Source organism: Mus caroli, chromosome 18 (assembly GCF_900094665.2).
Source record: "Mus caroli chromosome 18, CAROLI_EIJ_v1.1, whole genome shotgun sequence".
Classification (NCBI taxonomy): Eukaryota; Metazoa; Chordata; class Mammalia; order Rodentia; family Muridae; genus Mus; species Mus caroli.
Window position 1 is genome coordinate 40,332,889 of NC_034587.1, and position 6,000 is coordinate 40,338,888.

At 39.7% G+C, this 6,000-nt stretch overlaps 1 protein-coding gene across 1 annotated transcript in view; it reads left to right on the forward strand.

Annotated features, from left to right (window-relative positions):
- The window catches only part of Stk32a (serine/threonine kinase 32A), a 114,195-nt gene that overhangs the window by 100,335 nt on the left and 7,860 nt on the right, over positions 1-6,000 (forward strand). The window lies entirely within an intron of this gene.

A 6,000-nucleotide genomic window follows, 5' to 3' on the forward strand; every position in this document is an offset into this window, starting at 1 on the left:
TTTGCAGTTGCTGGATGGAGCTCTGATTCGGATACCCATATTCAAATAAGTGTGAATTATAGGCACCAGACAACTTGTGCTCTATCCTGATAGTCTCTTGTCTTATGTGGCTGCTGTGTATGAGTTCTTTGGAAACTGGAATAGTGTCCTTGTCAGTGAAAACGTTTCTCAAACAAGAAACTCTTCTCTAGAAAAAAAGAATATCAAAGAAATATAATAAAATTATGTTTTATACAAATTTTACAACCTAACACAGAATTTAGATACCATCTCTTCCCTCCACCCAAGATTTTATGGATCTTAGCCCAGCCTACCAAATTAGCATACTGTAAAGTGGGTAACTTAAAATATTTATTTTCTCATGGCTGAAGAGTCTGGAAGACCAAGTCAGATGTTGGGTTCTTGCGACCTAACAAAACAGAGAATAGAAGGGGAGGAGAGTAGAGGGGGGAAGAAGGTAAGGAGGGGGAGAAGACATGTAGGCAAAGGGGAAAGAGAGAGATCCTTTAATCTTCTTAATTGGTCAGAGTGTGCCACTAGGAAGTAATCTGTCTCAAACTGTCTGCCACAGTTCCTCTCTCACTCAGCATTACCATTCCAACACAGGACTCTGTGCGAGGGACACATTTAGACCATGTCTTTTCTCTCTTGATCTTGCAAAACCCATGTAAAATATTCAATATATTCCAGTAGCAATATTTTCTCCTTCCAACATCTTCTCTAGTGTCTCAAGAGTTTATCTGAATATCATCCAAACGTGGTATGGATGGGGCTCAAGCCATGACTCAAATCAAGGCAGAGGCAGAGTTCCCATCCAGCAAGAACCCTATAAAGCCAGACAAATCATGTGCTTCCAAAATGATGGGCACAGACATAGTTTAGAAGGTCTCACCCAAGAGGAGACAAATAAGAAAGCAACAGGTACCAAGTTCAAAACAACAGAGTCCAGCTCATTCTCTTTGGCCATAAAGATGGAACGGGAACTGTTCAACTGTGTGACACCTTTTCTTCATTCTGGCCCGCCATCTGTACCCTTTAACTCAAACAGACTCTGCTGGTATACTCCCATCTCCATCTTCTTGTAAACCCATAGCTCACAGCAGCATTTCCTTATCTGCCGCAGACCCTCTGGGCCCCTTTGTCTGCATGGAACGGGTCTCTGGGACAAGTGGACAAAGCGTCTGATGGGATGAATGACAGACAGATGCACACAGGAAAGGTCGTGTAGAATCTGAATGTATTTCCTCAAATTGAGCATCAAACTTTTTATGCAGAAGACAATAAGGAAGTTGGGTGACACACCAGCAAGGTACAAAGAGGTTACTGGAATCTTACATAAAACAGGAATGCAAACACAGAAGGTCTAACAGGAACCACCTGGGATAGAATTCATTGTTAACAACTGGGATCAAATGGGCTCCACCTAAGATTCGCTTAATCTTAGAAGCCAGGGTCAAGGGCTTCGTGCCCTTGCCATAGTTCTTATTTTAGACTATTGTATAGTCCACCTTCCCCTTAAGCCATTGTAAATACTTGTGAATGGGTGTAACTCAGCTGTAGTCTTAGAAGCCAGGTGTGAGGTCTTTACTCTCCTAGGGCAAGGGCTTTCACACCCAAGTCATGGTTCTAACTAGGGAGTTCTGTTCTAGCTAACCATCTCATGAATAATGCAATACTCTAAAACCACAGCCTGCTCTACTTCCTAAACAATTGTAAATTCCTGTATATGGGAGTGACTTGGCTTTAATTCTTGTGGACGTTGTACATCGTGGTGCGGAGCCTAGTGCGCACCACGATGTACAACGTCCACAAGCAGCTCTACTACTGTCTTTGGCTTTAATTCTTTTTTTTTTTTATTTTATAAAGAATAAATTTCTTTTTTTTTTTTTTTTTTTTTTAATATTTTTATTACGTATTTTCCTCAATTACATTTCCAATGCTATCCCAAAAGTCCCCCATAGCGCCCCCCACTTCCCTACCCACCCATTCCCATTCTTTTGGCCCTGGCATTCCCCTGTATTGGGGCATATAAAGTTTGCAAGTCCAATGGGCCTCTCTTTCCAGTGATGGCCGACTAGGCCATCTTTCGATACATATGCAGCTAGAGACAAGAGCTCCTAAGTGATAGTGTAATACCAGAGGCTATTCTGAATGTCAGTGAATAAGCAACATTCTTACTGAATTTCAAGCCCATGGTCTTGCTCAAGGATGTTCTAGGACTGTTGGAACACTGGCTTTAGCTATGTCAGAATTCAATCTTAAAAGGCACTTATAATAGGGTAATACTAAAAGAGAGCATGTGGATCCATACACTAGACTAACGCAGGAATAGAAAATTAATGTATGGGTTAGAGAGAACGCCAGACTCCAGGAGCGAGTTTCTGTGAAACTCTTTTGCCTCATGAGTAGCTTTCAAGCCTCAGCCTGTTAGGCTGACTGGACTGGAGAGCATGACACTTATCAATTGCCTGTCCAGCCTTATCTTCCACGTTCTTTTCAAAAATAATGTAACAATGTGAGCTTGTATTATTTTTCCTTTTAAAATATTTTTTCTTCCTTTTTTTTGTTGTTGTTTTGTCTTCTTTGCCTTATTTTATGTTAGGAATAGAATCCAGATTTGCAACTTTTCTTCTTTTCTTCTCAATAATTTTCACCTGTAGTTCATCTCCATTCTTTTGCATTTTCCTATAAGTAGCCAGGAGCAGTCACACTTTGTACATAGTGATCCCTGGTCCTTAGGTACAGAGGTTGTGTTGTAGATACAACAGTTGGGATCTGGCTCCACAACTCTGCATTTTGATTGGTTGTAGTTTTCTGTAATGGTCTCCATCTCTCGGAAAGAAAAATGTTCTTAATGAGGGATGAGAGAACTATGCTTAGCTGTAGGTATGAGAATAAATATTTAGGGATTATGTTGGCAGTGGGGTGTATATGGGTGGGCTTAGAGGGCAAAAGGGGGGGATTATGTAACTCAGAAGAATTTAAAAATAAAAAGTTAAAACAAACAAAAATAAAAATTGGCATCAGCAAATAGACAAAACGAAAAATCTCTAGCAGTTTGTTGTACTAACTCCCAAAATTTTCTATTTTCATGAGGATAAAGCATCTTCAGATAGATATTTACATGTAGATATGTTTAGCAATTTGAAACCATAAATAACGCTTTAGCTTCCCATTGAGACAAATAAATATATTTATAAATATATGTATATATACATATCAATTATATGCATATATTATGCATAATATATGATATATTATATACACAAATATATAACTTTCTATATGATAATACCTCACTGTATTTTACTTTCATAATTAAATCCACTTTATAAATACATAACCTTACAATATTTTCAGGCATATCAATTTTTGTTTTCTATTCCATGTGATCATATTATTGACTCATTAAAAATGGAATATATCATGTACATAGTTTAATATTATCCACTGTGTAACTTTTGATCAATATTAATTCACAACATTAAACCTGTGGAGGATCAATACATCAGTTTTGACACATTCTAGGAAGGAATCACTAAAAGACCGGATAGACCTACATTGTAAAATACAGTTATCAGAAGAAAAGGAAACAGCAACATTTAGTTACAAGCATCATTGTAGGTAAACTACAGGGATGCACTAGTGAAACCCTGCCTGACAAGTCCTCTGAGCTTAGCTGTCGTCTGGCTGGCTCTGACCTTAAACACTAACCTGTGTGTCATCTCTGTCTCTGCCACTGAAAGGCAGAACCACTCTAGCCTTACCATTCTGTATAAACCTCATGGAGTCTGCAGCTATGCTGCAATTTTGTGTGTCCTCTTAGGGAGGCAGAGTTAATGTGTAGCCCAGGCTAACCTCAAGCTTACCATCCTCCTGCCTCTGCTTCCTGAGCTCTGGGATGGGATGGCGGGCTTGTGTAAATACAAATGCCCAGCGATTCATTCTCCAAACCATCCCGAGGCCCCATTTACTCCCCTCTCGCATTTTGCCTTTCACACACTTGTTCCTGGTACATTCTCCCTCTTGATGGGCAGCACATCTTAAGGTTCTTTGATAGATGCCATCATGCTCTGGGCTAGCCACAAGCCACATCATAGAGAACTCTCGACTCGTTTTGCCAGCAAGCTTTGGCAGTGGTTCATTGTGCCAATGAACTAGCTTCATCTTGCACATGAAGGAAGTGAAGGTCAGAGAATGAATGAGCCGGTTTAGCATCCAAATCCTTCTGACATCAGAGCTCTAGCACAGGGTTAGTTACATTATAAAACCTTTTAATTGACTACTGGGAAAAACAAACACTTCTCCTTCCTCCATCTATCATCCATTACTTAAACATCTGGAAAAGGGCAGTCATATGATAAATGTGTACACACACATTAACTGTCCTCTGATTAATGTATTGTGGAAGTTCTGTCCTTGTGCATATAGTATCCACTCTGGCTGTAAGTGACTTACAGTTTCTCTAGAGCACAGTAAAGCCCCATAGAGAAATTCCTGTTTATAATGGCTGCCCTCCAGTGGACAGATGAAACATCATCACTAGCTTGGTTTTTATAAAAACAAACAAAACCACCAGCACCACCACCACTACCACTACCACCACCACCACCACACACACACACACACACACACACACACACACACATTTTATTTTTTTAATTTTTGGAGTAGGGTAGAAGGTAACAAGTTTCCAATTGAGATTTTCATATGTATTTTCTTTTGGCTTTTAATTCTTTTTCTTTTTCCTTTTTCCTATTCAAACAAAATCTTATGCCACATGGCCTTGGTAGGGACAGAATGACATGGTTTCTGCCCCTGGGACAGGACCAACAGTCATGGGCCTCTACAAGTGTCGATGTGTGCTGTGGGCTCAAGGTTTGTTTGTATAATAATGTACATATTTTACATTCTTCTTTCAAGGAATGCCCTTTAAGGAATGTTAACATTAATGACTCCAAGATAATCAGATCCTGCATGAGTCTGGGAGGNAAGGGTAGCTAATGTCTTAGCAAAANGGTCAACACTGGCTGGGACCTTCAGGACAGCCCTTAAGGCTGTGGAAAAGAACTCTAGAAGCATAGGTCCAAAAAGATCTGATTTCTCAAAAAATAAGGATGTAATATAAATTATATGAGAGGCTTCACGAATCTAAAGGAACAAAAAGCAGCTGTACTGTGAGCCTACTTGTCAAAAACATACTAAGAAAGGAGATGAAGAGATTTAGGGAGTGGTGATCCTAGGAGATCCAACCCAGATAAGTTTTCTGTTAATGCTTACAAAGGCAGATAGATTTTTGAGTTCAGGGTTGGCCTGGGACAGAGCAGAGTTTGGCCGAGGTGTAGTAGAAATGATAATTTCAGGATGGGGTCCCACAAGCTCTGTTAGTATCTGTACTGAACATAAGCAGGCATATTTCTAAGTTCATTGGCAATTTAAAACAAATGTGTGCTTGCTGTCTTCTAAGAATTAAGGGGCTGGGAGTCACAGGATGCTGATTCATAGGATAATCAAAAGGAAACCTGGAGTTAATGACTGAACTGATATGCAAAATAAAAGACCAGAACCAGATTATGACTTGCAAGAGATGAGCTATCCATTTTTTTTTAAATAGCAAAACATAAGAAGAAGAAGAAGAAGAAGAAGAAGAAGAAGAAGAAGAAGAAGAAGAAGAAGAAGCAGCAGCAGCAGCAGCTAACTAGAGAGAGCTGTCTGGAAATCTCCAAAAAGATTTAAACATTTAAATAGAGACCAAAACATTTTTTTTTGTTTAAAGCAATCTTCTCACTGTCTTGTGCAAAACAGGTCATCAGCTTGGAACCATGATTTGACTTCAAGTTTTTGTATTCGATGCTCCCCAGCCACCCCTTCCCTAAGAACCCCTCTCTAAGCCAAGGTTGGTCCTTGGCAGCTGTCTTAGTCAGGGTTTCTATTCCTGCACAAACATCATGACCAAGAAGCAAGTTGGGGAGGAAAGGGTTTATTCGGCTTACACTTCCA